General features: G+C 31.8%; 1 protein-coding gene across 16 annotated transcripts in view; it reads left to right on the forward strand.

The window, feature by feature from the left end:
• The window catches only part of SOX6 (SRY-box transcription factor 6), a 556,086-nt gene that overhangs the window by 274,668 nt on the left and 268,814 nt on the right, over positions 1-12,604 (forward strand). The window lies entirely within an intron of this gene.

Here is a 12,604-nt window from a genome sequence, read left to right on the forward strand (position 1 = left end):
AACCAGTGTAACCTTAAAGTATGAAAGGCAGCATGAAGCCTGAAGGGTATTTGTGAAGGTGGGAGATACTGTTGCCAGGAAACTTGGCTCAATTTCTCCCCTTCTCTTTTTCATGCAGATTCAATATACATGAGCTTCCAGACATTTAAAATTTCATTTGCAACGTATCTTTCTTCTTTCCTGCTCACTGTTTCAAAATCAATGGGAAACTCAGGAACCCTCTGACAGTATCCATGGCCCTAAAAATCTTCTATGTATGGGATCAAATTTGTAATGGCTTTATTTTATATAAATGGATGCCCCAGTAATTCTTTTAAGTTTTAGTTTGTTAGGTTGATAACACTCTAATTGTACATAGTAGTTTACAGTTTGTAAAGGTCTTTTATACATACATTATTTGAATCTCATAAAAATTTTGAGTGGGAAGGAGGGCAGATATGACTCTCTCCCTATTCTAGAAGTGAGGAAATTAATGATTGATATGTTGAATAGCTAGTAAATGGGAAGCTGAAGTAAAAATTTAGGTCACTTGGTAACTACTTCAGTGTTCTTTCTATTCTTCCATGTTGCCATTCAATATGATAAGCATGGTGTCTGGGTGGAGTAGTTGGGTGTAATGGGGCCTCTGAGCTAACCTGCATGGCAAACTTATCTGATTAGGACTGGGTAAACTTTTTGGCCTCTGCTTTATTTGACCACTTCTAGGTTGTTTTCAAGATGTGAGGTGGTTCTTTTAGGATAGTAATAGTCAGTTTGGGAGGAGCATGCATTTGTGTGTGTGTGTGTGTGTGTGTGTGTGTGTGTGTGTGTGTGTGACAGAGAGAGAGAGAGACAGAGACAGAGACAGAGAGAAAGAGAAAGAGAGAGATTGATAGGAGGAGAGATAGAAGGAGATGGTATAGCACAGTATAGCATGTCCCTTTGCTCTCAAACTTAATCAAATATTAATCTTCTCTTGAGTGATTTGTTTAATCAGAATAACAAGGTTACATTTCACAGATCTATCTACATGACCATATCAACAATAGTGACAGAAAGTATATTTCTATTTTCACGCTGCTTGAAAAACTGTCAGATTTTGACTTTTCTTTTCTTGCATTTTTCATAATAATGCTTGTTAAAAAAAATTCTATTATGGAAAGCTTCCAAAACCACATAAAAGTAGGGAGCATAATGAGCCCTTATGAAAATCCATCATCTAGTTTTAAAAATCTTCAATATTTCCTATTGTTATTTCATCTATCCAGCCACTTTTTTTGACTTGATTAAAGTTTAATTTAAAAATGTAAATTATAGAATATGTCAAACACATTGAAACTAATAGACATCCAAATTTTCTGCTGCCACTATTTAATTGATATTAATATTTGTCATTTGTGTTTTTTATATCAAACGTGAGGATGAGGTTGCAATAACTGAAAGGTGGAAAATAGGGACAAGGCTGAGGAAATAGAGGATGAGTATGGTAAAAAGCATTTGATAATTTCTCAAAATATACCTGTTAGCATTTCTTTTTTTATGAGACAGAATTCTACATAACAATTCATGTAGCTCATAAATGCCTCATTGACATATTGATCATCATATCAGACATAGGAATATCTCAGTTATTTTGGTTTGACCTTCATTTTGGTTCCTATGGTTGTCTTGGAGTATTCCTGTCCTTGATATATACTAACAAGTTCTTGCTGTCAGGTGTGCCTGTTGGGAAGCCACTGACAGTCCATGAAATGCCAAAACTTTTGTTGTTGTCATTGGTTAGCCACAAAGCTAAGCTGCACTGATCCCAGTACACACTGAGATACTTTTATCTGACACCTTGTTCTGAAAATAACAGTGGACTCTGGAAGTCTGTAAAAGACATCTTTTTGTTAGAGAAGGAAATTCTCTTCAGAAGCACTAAATAAGACGATAACTGGAAGTTCATTAACTTAGAAAAAAACTATGATATTAAGCTATATTTCAAGAAGTTCAGTTTCTTAAGTGTATGAGTACTTTTACCTTGGAGTAATACATCTTGCTATTTCATAGGGCATATAGCAGGAAATGATTTATAATGTTATTTTTCTATATCAAAATTTTGGTTACTTGGAGAAATCAAAGAATAGAAAATACAAGCAAATGAATATTATTTATTGAGGGTTCTTCAGGAAGCTCATTTGTTTTCATACCTATTGAAAATGTTTACACAAATTTTAGGTAATTTTCCTACTATGGCAGATCACTATAGGTAATATAATTGAATACGCTTTTATTGATTCAGGATCGGGTAAATCTCAGAGGTATCACTGAATCTGTGATCACCATATGGAATGGCTTGATGGACTGTATAGAAAACTGAGTAAATTGTTCATTCATTCATTCACAAACATTTATTGAGCTCCTCTTGTGTGCAATATACAGTGCCAGGCACTGGAAAGTTAGAGAATACCTTGGACATTTTTAATTTTAAAATTTCTTCTTGAATTATTATTTTTATGATTACTCTTTTCTATCAGTTTAATGTAAAATAAATCCAGTTAGTTAGTGTTATGTTTGTTGTAATCCAGTTAATTGAGATTTTAACATCACTTATTTTGTTTCTCATAATGATAAAAACTGGAATGTATGATTTATCTATGGTCCAGTTAGCTTCACTTGATTGCACCTGCCCTTCCAAATCATCTGTTCCATATAACAAATTATACTTCATAAGGTAGAGCTGAAGTAAGTGCTATGTGCTTTTTATGTACATGAGGTATGTGCTAATGGTCATACATACAAAGAAGTAGGTGTTTAGAGTTTAGGATGTTTTGTCATCACTGAAAATTAATTCAATATATTCAACAAATTAAATGGGCACAGTAAATAACAGGCACATGAGACAAAAATTGGAATAAAATACAGCTTGACCAGAAGAGGTTCAAAAGGGAAGTAGCAGAGGGTAGGTTTGATTATGGATGTGGGGGCAGACTGGTGCACCTGAACTTCTATAGTAACTGTGCTTCCCCTACAAAAGCACTGCCAGCTCTCTTTCATATTTGCCACATTACGTGCCTGTATTTCCTACTAAACTGAAGCTCATCTGGGGTGAGCACCTTATTTTTAATTCATCTTTTCCTCTCTAGAACCTAGCACATTGCCTGGGACATAAGAGGTGAGCAATAAGTATCTGTCGGGTGAGTGAATATAAAGAGTTGTATTAATATAAAATAGTTCTATAATAGAAGCATGAATAATAGAAGCATGAATAAACAGGGGAGCATAGGATAAGGAGTAGAGGAGATCTAAAACATTTTCTTTGAAGTGTGAAAGTTTGAAAATATTTCTATATCTAGATCTACTTAAAACTAGTTTTTTTTTGTATTTTGTCAGAACATATGTAGCAGATATTTGTGCCTAGTAATTTGATGATGACATTTGCAAATTATGAAATAATACCTGCAGCAATAAAAACTAAATTATGTTCAGTAGCAAATAACCTAAATTCTATGAAAATTAATAACCCATGCACTATAAATATAGTAGCTCTGTTAATTAGATTATTTGATTAGCATGAACACCCAGTTCTCTACTACAATACATACCAGAGGCAGTTTGGTAGACTTGAGAGAGAGGGTGTCTGTAGTCTTAGGTAATTAGAGTTAACATTTCAGTGTTGAAAACAACACTTCTTTTCTGTTAAATATTAGCCTAAGAAGGAAAAAGCCTTCCATCTCATTATTAAGTGTAAGCACATTATTTAAATATCAGCATTAGAAACTGCATAATTACAATCTGAACTTGGTTATCTTTTATATTTTTCAGCAAATCATATCTTTCAAGAAGACAGACATATTTTTAGTTATTTTCAACCTATAGCTGTTTAGAGGAGAATTACATGGATCTGAAGAACTTTTTTTTTTAAGTAAATGAAATTATAGAACATTATTACTATTGAATGGAGTTTCTTACTTGGCTTACCAAATCATGCTAGAAAATATGGCAAATACTATTCTTGTTATAAATACAGGTTCAATTATATCATTTACTTGAGAAAATTTATTGTGATAAGTGGTTCTAAATAGCATAAAATCAAAGTAAAAAAGGCTTAGAATAAGTTTTAGCAACTTTAATTAAAATAAAAATTAAAGCCACATAAATTATTTCTTAGTATTTTTACAAAGGATTCTCTTATGGTAGTGTTGTAATGTTTATGTATGTTTGTGTTCACGATCCCTTTTGTCAATTATGATGTAAAGAAAATCATCTTTTGATAAACTGTACAGAGATACTTGACTTGGAATAATTAATTGTTTCAGTTTTTAAGCATAATTATGTTGGACACTTCCATTTTGCAACACAAAATCATCTACTTTTTCTTATAAAACCATTCAAGAATTCTAGTCAATGTTTTTAATGTTATATTTCTTTTTAATATCTTTAACCAAATCTAACTTTTAAAAAGTAAATTGCCACATTTTCTTCTTTATGGATTATTTGTAACTAATAAAAATTGCCTGTATCTTGCATGAATACCATTTGAGTCATTTGCTACCCAGTATTTGGTTTGGATATTCCCATTCAATTGACATGAACTGAGTGGTATTGTAATAGAAGTTTTCATTTTTATATTTGACTTTCAGCCTTAGCAAAGTCATATATAAAGATAAATTTATCTATTACAGGTTTCTCTCTCTCTTTCTCTCTCTCTGTCTCTCTCTCTATATATTTATTGGGTACATATACATATGTACCCAATAAATTTCTCTCTCCCCCTCTGTATATGTATCTATTTATTGGGTACCATATGGTACCCAAAAATTTTGATTCTATCATTTTTAATATGGGCAATTTAAAGAGTTGTATTGTTATCTTGCCAAAATAGTAGGCAAATATATGTGTGTTTGTGTATGATCAGACTTCAAGTAGTGAGAGTATTACTTTAGGAACATGAAATTCCTAAAATATCCTTAATTTTCATAGCAGATAAAGTAGTAATGAATTATCAAAATGTATAGTTTTTTAAATGTACAAAAATTAATACTTAGTCTGATTTTTCTTTAAATAACCCACAAATTCATACTTCTTTGCTATCATCTAAATAATAATAACACGGAATTCAACAATAATGAATTATTTGTATTTTTAAAAGTTACAAATAGACTTGAAAAACTGATAAGGATCAAGTTCTTATTATATTAATGTTTTTATAACTGCTAAATTTTTGTTTTTTGAAGAGAGTTAGTGATACTCTTATAGTCTCTAGCTGGAATAGTTTCCATATCTTATAAATATCATAGGGGTTCAGAGATTAATCATATACACTATTTTTTAGAATTGAATTTTATCATGAAACAAATAAATATAATTATTTTAACAGATTATAATTATTTTGTAACAGATTAATATTATAGATTTGAACTTTTAATCTAGCATTATTTAAGTTTTATGATGCTTAGAGATGACAGTTTTTGGTGAGCTGGATTTGTTGCTCTGATTTCCCACAAAATTTCTCCTTTCTTAAAATATTACTACACTGAAGCAATTAATTAGAAATAGTCTAAGTAAATGAACATATTGATGATGAATTTTGACAAAGAAAACATATTTTTGCATTAAAATTGGAATAGCAAAAGCTTTTTGTCCTGGAAAACTAACATCTAAGAGAGCAGCCATTTTTAAAATAAAGGTATCAAGAAATAGTTATAACTGATCAGTTTGCTATTTCAATATTCAAGAAAATTTTGTATTAATCTCCACTGCACAATCATTTCATATGTAATGGTCTAGTAGTTAAACTTGTAAATATATTTTAAAAATAAACTTTATCTTGAATCTAGAAAATCTTTCAGTTTGATGTGAAGCAAATCAAATGAACATCTGTACATCTTTCCAATAAAGACTGGTGGCATAGTTTTATTGCATTTTATCAAATGCAAATATTTATTATCCTTTTATCAAACTCAGTAAAAGAGTTACTTGATTGTATCTCTTCATCTCAATAGGAGGAATCGATGGGGAAGCATTTTATTTGGGTTTCATAACTATATGTTTTATTATGAAATGAATATATGAAAGCATTGCTGCTAAAATTATTAGTTGAGATTCATGAGATAAGGCATGCTAAATTAATTTTTTATTGCAACAAATGGGCCTTATTGTTTTCCCTATATTTCTCAAATCTTTATTGCCCTTTTTAGTATAAAGGTGTATGATAAATTTATGTCTATATCGCATAACTTTATGTATGTGTTTATATTTGTATATGCATATAATTCAGTGGCAATACACATGATAATATCATGCATTTTAAAAAATCTAGAGATAGGAATTTTTGTTGGTCTGGGGAAAGTCACCCTCTGAATATCTTGTAAAATTGGGATATTATTATCACCTACTTGATACTGTTAAATAATTTGTTAAATGAAAGTTGAATAAGATAAAGTGTTGAAATTCACTTGTCTGAATTAAGTATGATATTAACAGATATTAATATGGAATCTGTATGTTTGGTATAGTTACCACCTATAGGTACTTATTATAAAGTATGTTTTTTATATGTATTTCATCTAGTAAATATATATTTTACTTATGCCTGATAGCCAGTGAAGTTTTACTGGGCTTAGAGTTTTTGTTTCCATCATTTCCATCGTTTCTGAAAGTTTTACTTTTGTTTCTGAGAAACAGTAGGAGAAATCACATATATCAATATCAATATATTTTTACATAAATATATTTGTGTGTATGTGAGGAAATTACTCTATCTTTTAGAAAAAGATATTCATAATTTTGATACTAGTAAGTCATGTGTTTGTCATTCAGATCGCAAATAAGTTAACATAAAAAAGCTTCTTTGACGCTGTAGTTTTGGTCTCTGTTACATGGAGAGAGCGAGCATGCAGGCAAGTTAGCAATGGAACACATGTATACAACTAAAGGCAATTTGAAAGGCTGTGACTTATGAACATTTGACATCTTTGCTCTTTTTTTTTTCACAAGAGGTTTATTTTATTGGTGTTAAAGATTTTGGACTTTACTTCTCCTAATACTTGGAAACTTCTTTGGAAGGCCAGATAGAGAATGAATAAAAGAACTCTATTTAACTCTTGCTTGATGGTAGCTACAAGGAATTTTATCCTGTTTCCACTATGCTACTCTGTTGAGAGTTGATTCTTTCAGATTGTGGGGATGATTTAAGTCAAATATAATTAAATTGACCTGCTATAATACCAGAGCACATTTTGTTCTTACTAAAAGTGAATTTGATTTCTATCAATACATAGTGTTTGTATGACACAAGGACAGTTAAAGAAAAGGAATTTATTGAATAGTATATTATCACACTTATAAGCAATTATGAATATATGCATGTTGTATAGTTAAACACATATCATACAACGTAGAGATTCCTCTTTTCCTATTTGTTTTTAAAAATGCATATCTAAGCATATAAAGAAATCAGCTGTATACAAGATAAATGAATCTCTTTAACTACTGGTACGAGTAGTCACTTGGTGAGAAAGTAGCTTATGGTCTGCAGGAAAACACAACAATTTCACTTGGATTGGGTTTTAAGCAAGTCATTGTTTCATTTGGAAAATGTGAAATCGGTGAATGGGCTTGTTCTCTTTGTAGAGGATTACAATAACACACGGAAGCTTATGAGTGCTTCTGACAGATGTGTTGGCGGTTTGCCACAAAGCGAAGGGTGCGGCCCTGACTGACAACTTGCAATTATATTATGATGAATGGTTCTGATGTGTGTTCAAGAGAAAACCACTTTCTAGAAAGTGAAAGTCATACATACGGTTCCTATTAAAAAAATCAGCTCAAATAAAGTATCATAACTTTCATTTTATCTTAGCATTTGGTGGGCTAGCCAATTTAAGTGTTTCTCCTTTCACAAAGGTCTCTGTTTTTGATAAATTAAGGACCAAATCCAAAATTTTTGTGGGGAAAACTAATTTGATACCAGATTTGGCATCAAAATTACTTTATCTGCATTTTCAAAAAAACTGACATCTCAAAGATCTCTCTAACAGTTACACAAACACTGAAAATGTAGACACATGTCCATACTGTGGCCAATATGATTATTAGAGTCAAGTATTCAAATAGAAACTGCTCTTTTTTGATTAAGTCACTTTTCTTCTTCTCGATAGGTTTTATTTTTTGCTTTAACATTGAAAAACAATGTATCCAAACAACACAAGTGGACCAAAGCTTTGGATCGTTTTGAAATTGTCTTACCATTTTCGGATTTAATTTATTTTAAGAAAAATCTGAATATAGCATCAAAGTGTAGATTTTTCAAGAGTTATTATGCCTCATCATACACAATTTCATTATTCAGTGATGAAGCTAAACATAGAGTATGTATTAATGAAACTGGTATTTTTATCTTCATAAATTAAGAAAAAATTGGTTTTCAAAAATAAAATCAAATAAAAATGTGAAGTTAGGTTTTGAATGTCTTTTATTGCACAATACTTAAATTGTGCAATTTTGGAAGCAACTTTCAGCATATAGACATAGCACATCTTATTTAAAATACTGTTATTTTAAAAGTGTAAATTTTTGTCTGATCTCTGAGGAGTCCAAGTCATGATATTTTTGCAGTTAGTCAGGGAACACTTTATTTGTAAATTCATTCAATATTTGTTGAGCAGTGACCACTCTTTATTTTTCAATTGAACTATCATTGATTTACAATATTGTGTTAGTTTCAGGTATACAGAAAAGTGATTCATTTCCATATATATACATGTTATTTTAGATTCTTTTCCATTATAGGTTATTACAAGATATTGAATATAGTTCTTGTGCTATACAGTAAATCCTTGTTATTTATCTTTTTATATATAGTGGTGTGTATCTGTTAATTCCATTCCCCAAAATTATCCCTCCCCTTCCCCTTTCCCGTGTGGTAACCATAAGTTTGTTTCCTATATCTGTGAGTCTGTTTCTGTTTTTTAAATAATTTGATTTGTATTATTTTTTAGATTCCACATATGAGTGATATTATATAGTATTTGTCTTTGATTTCACTTAGTATGATCATCTCTAGGTCAATCCATGTTGCAGAAAATGGTGATATTTCATTCTTTTTATGGCTGAATAATATTTCATTATATATATACAATATCTTCTTTATTCATTTTCTGTTGACGGACACTTATGTTGCTTACATGTCTTGACTATTGTGAATAATGCTGTTACAAACATTTGTGTGCATGTATCTTTTTGAATTAGAGTTTTCCCCTTTTCCAAATATATGCACAGGAGTGGGATTGCTGGATCTTTGGTAATTCTATTTTTACTTTTAAAGGAACCTCTATACTGTTTTCTGCATGGGCTGTACCAATTTACATTCTCACCAACAGTGTAGGAGACAGGGAATACTTACTAAAGATATTTAGTAAGCACCATTGTAGTTATGAAGACAAATTTCAAACATATGATGTAATATTTAGCATAGAAAGGAAAATATACAGCCATAATAGCCAAACTCTTCAGAGGTAATCACATAAAAATAAGACTTTAAATAATATTATTTTTAAAAGGTAATCTCAAACCTGGAGAAAGAGGGATTACTGATTTACCCTAAATTAGTCATAATTTATTAGATTATTTTGTTTTGTATAAATTAAATTCATATAAGATCATATAAAGATTTGAAACAGTACAAAAACAACTTTTGAGTGTCTTTAAGTCTTGGTTTTTGTATCCAGTTTTTGTCTTGGGACTTGTTTTTCTCAAATTCCCTTTGTGACATTTAGGGTGTGTCAACTGTGGTATTTTAATAGTGAGACATTTCATTGTTATTGAAATAAATTAAATCTTTCATAGTGAAAGAGTAGCAATGTAGAAACTACAGAATTCTAGTGCAAGAATCAGGAGTCCTGCAGTTTCACTGTATATAGAACTGAAAAAAAAAAAAAGACATTCACATAGGCTTTTACTGTTTTGGCTCAGTTCACGTTAGTCTTCCCGAGGGATTATCATTTACCCTTCCAACCTGTACATTGAAGAACAAGGACATGAGGTCTCAGTCAACTAGTGTTTTCTGTTTGTGTGTCCGTTTTTGGAGCCCTCTGACTTTCCCTTACATGATCAGATTTAGGCTGAATTCTAGCCTCATTTGATAATGTATTTAAGAATTTTCTGTCATTTGAGCCCTTATTGATAAAGTGGTTTGTAGTTTTTATCTTCATAAATGTCTTAGTTGTCAGTTAAAACATGTCATTTTTACCTAGAGGTTTCTTTTACCATCTAGGTTATCTCACTCTGTTCCTTTTTTTTACTTCCAAACTCTAAAGCTGAAATGTTGTTGCTATGGGGCCCCAATTGATGTGCTTGATGTGCAGTTATTACCTGGAAGAGGAGCATTCACCAGCCATTTGCAGGTGCAAGTTAAGGCCTGTTAGAAAGCTTGGCATCTAAGCTGTGATCGCTGAGTAATATCTTCTAGTATATAGTTTTGATCACTTGGAGTGTGTATTTATGGGAAGAAGGTAGATTGTATTGTTTTATATGTGTACCATAGGTCATAATTATTATGTTTATAAGATAATAAACTCATTAGGACATTACGTCTTGTTGAGGGTATTTGATACTTTTGTTTTTAACTTGAAAACTCTCAGGTAGGTAATAATTAATTTCATTTGGGATATTTTATTTAAATGGAAGGTATGAAGTGCATGTTTTCTTTGTTTTTTTATGTTTTTTCATTATTCGCTGTTTTGAAAATAAGCTAGGCTAAACAGTGGTAGAAAAAGAGGTAAATCCATTTTTCCTCTTAAGTGGCTGCAGTGAGGTGAATCAAAATTTCATAAGATTTCGGTAAAATTTGCCTTGACTGTTCTTCATTGATCCCATCATTGATTTTATTTATTTTTTATTTTTTATTTTTTTTGCTGTGACATTAATCAAGTACTTTCTGTCACACCAGTCACTGGCTAAGTGCTTTTTATACACGATCTCATTTAGTAGATATAAATACTATTATTATCCTTACTTTGCTAATGATGAAATTGACTTAATCAAGGCCACGAAGTTAATAATTGACAGAACCTATATTTGAAACCATGTTGAATAACTCCCAACCCAATGTGATTAACTGTCAAGCTTACTATAAGGAAACTTGGTTATAAAGTGAGGCTCCACATTCCCCTCCTCCAGCAGAGCGGGAAAGGAAGATAAAATGAATGTGGGATTTTCTTTCTTCACCTCTGATACAAAGATGGTTTGTAGTCTTTGAGGCAGTTACTGCTTTAGGCTGAGGGATGAATGGAAGGTAGGATGAAGAGGATCTACTCTTTGTTAAATATTTATGGAAGATGCCAGGCTTTCTTAAGCACTGCAGTTTTTCCTTTCTGTCCTATTGGCCTCTTTCTGGGATATGCTGTTCACATAGTGTCTTAGTCAGCTCAGGCTACCATAACAAAATACCATAGACCGATGGATTAAACAACAGAGTTTATTTCTCATAGTTCTGGAGGATGGGAAGTCCAAGATTGAGATGCCAGCTGATTCAGTTCCTGGGGAGAGCTCTCTTTTTGGCTTGCAGACCTTCACCTTCTCACTGTGTCCTTACAGGGCTGAAAGAGGGTCAGCAAGGGGGGATACTCTCTGATACCTCTTCTTATAAGGACACTAATCCAATCATGAGGGCTCCAATCTCATGACCTCATCTAACCCTAATTAGCTCCCATGACCCCATCTCCAAATACCATTACGTTGGGTATAAGGACTTCAATATATGAATTTTCAGGGGAAACAGTTCAGTTCATGACATATAATCTTCCCACACCCTTTAAGTTCTTTTCAAAAGTCCACAAATGACAAATACTGGAGAGGCTGTGGAAAAAAGGGAACCCTCATACACAGCTGGTGGGAATGCAGTTTGGTGCAGCTACTGTGGAAAACAGTATGGAGAATCCTCAAAAGACTAGGAATAGACTTACCATATGACCCAGTAATCCCACTCCTGGGCACATATCCAGAAGGAACCCTACTTCAAAATGACACCTGCACCACAGTGTTAATAGCAGCACTATTTACAATAGCCAAGAATGGTAACAGCCTAAATGTCCATCAACAGATGACTGGATAAAGACGATGTGGTGTATTTATACAATGGAATACTATTCAGCCATAAAAATGACAACATAATGCCATTTGCAGGATCATGGATGTCCCTGGAGAATGTCATTCTAAGTGAAGCCAGAAAGAGAAAGAAAAATACCATATGAAATTGCTCATATGTGGAATCTAAAAAAAAAAATAAAAGAAAGAAAAAAAAGATGAACATAAATACAAAACAGAAACAGACTCATAGACATAGAATACAAACTTGTGATTGCCAGGGGGGAGGTGGGTGGGAAGGGACAGTCTGGGAGTTTGAAATTTGTAGACACTGACAGATATATATATAGAATAGATAAACAAGATTATACTGTATAGCACAGGGAAATATATACAAGATCTTGTGATAGCTCACGGTGAAACAGTATGTGACAATGAATATATGTATGTTCATGTATAACTGAAAAATTGTGTCCTACACTGGAAATTGACACAACATTGTAAACTGACTATAACTCAATAAAATAAAATTAAAAAAAAAGTTCTTTGCCTTAGA

Source organism: Camelus dromedarius, chromosome 12 (genome assembly GCF_036321535.1).
Source record: "Camelus dromedarius isolate mCamDro1 chromosome 12, mCamDro1.pat, whole genome shotgun sequence".
NCBI lineage: Eukaryota > Metazoa > Chordata > Mammalia > Artiodactyla > Camelidae > Camelus > Camelus dromedarius.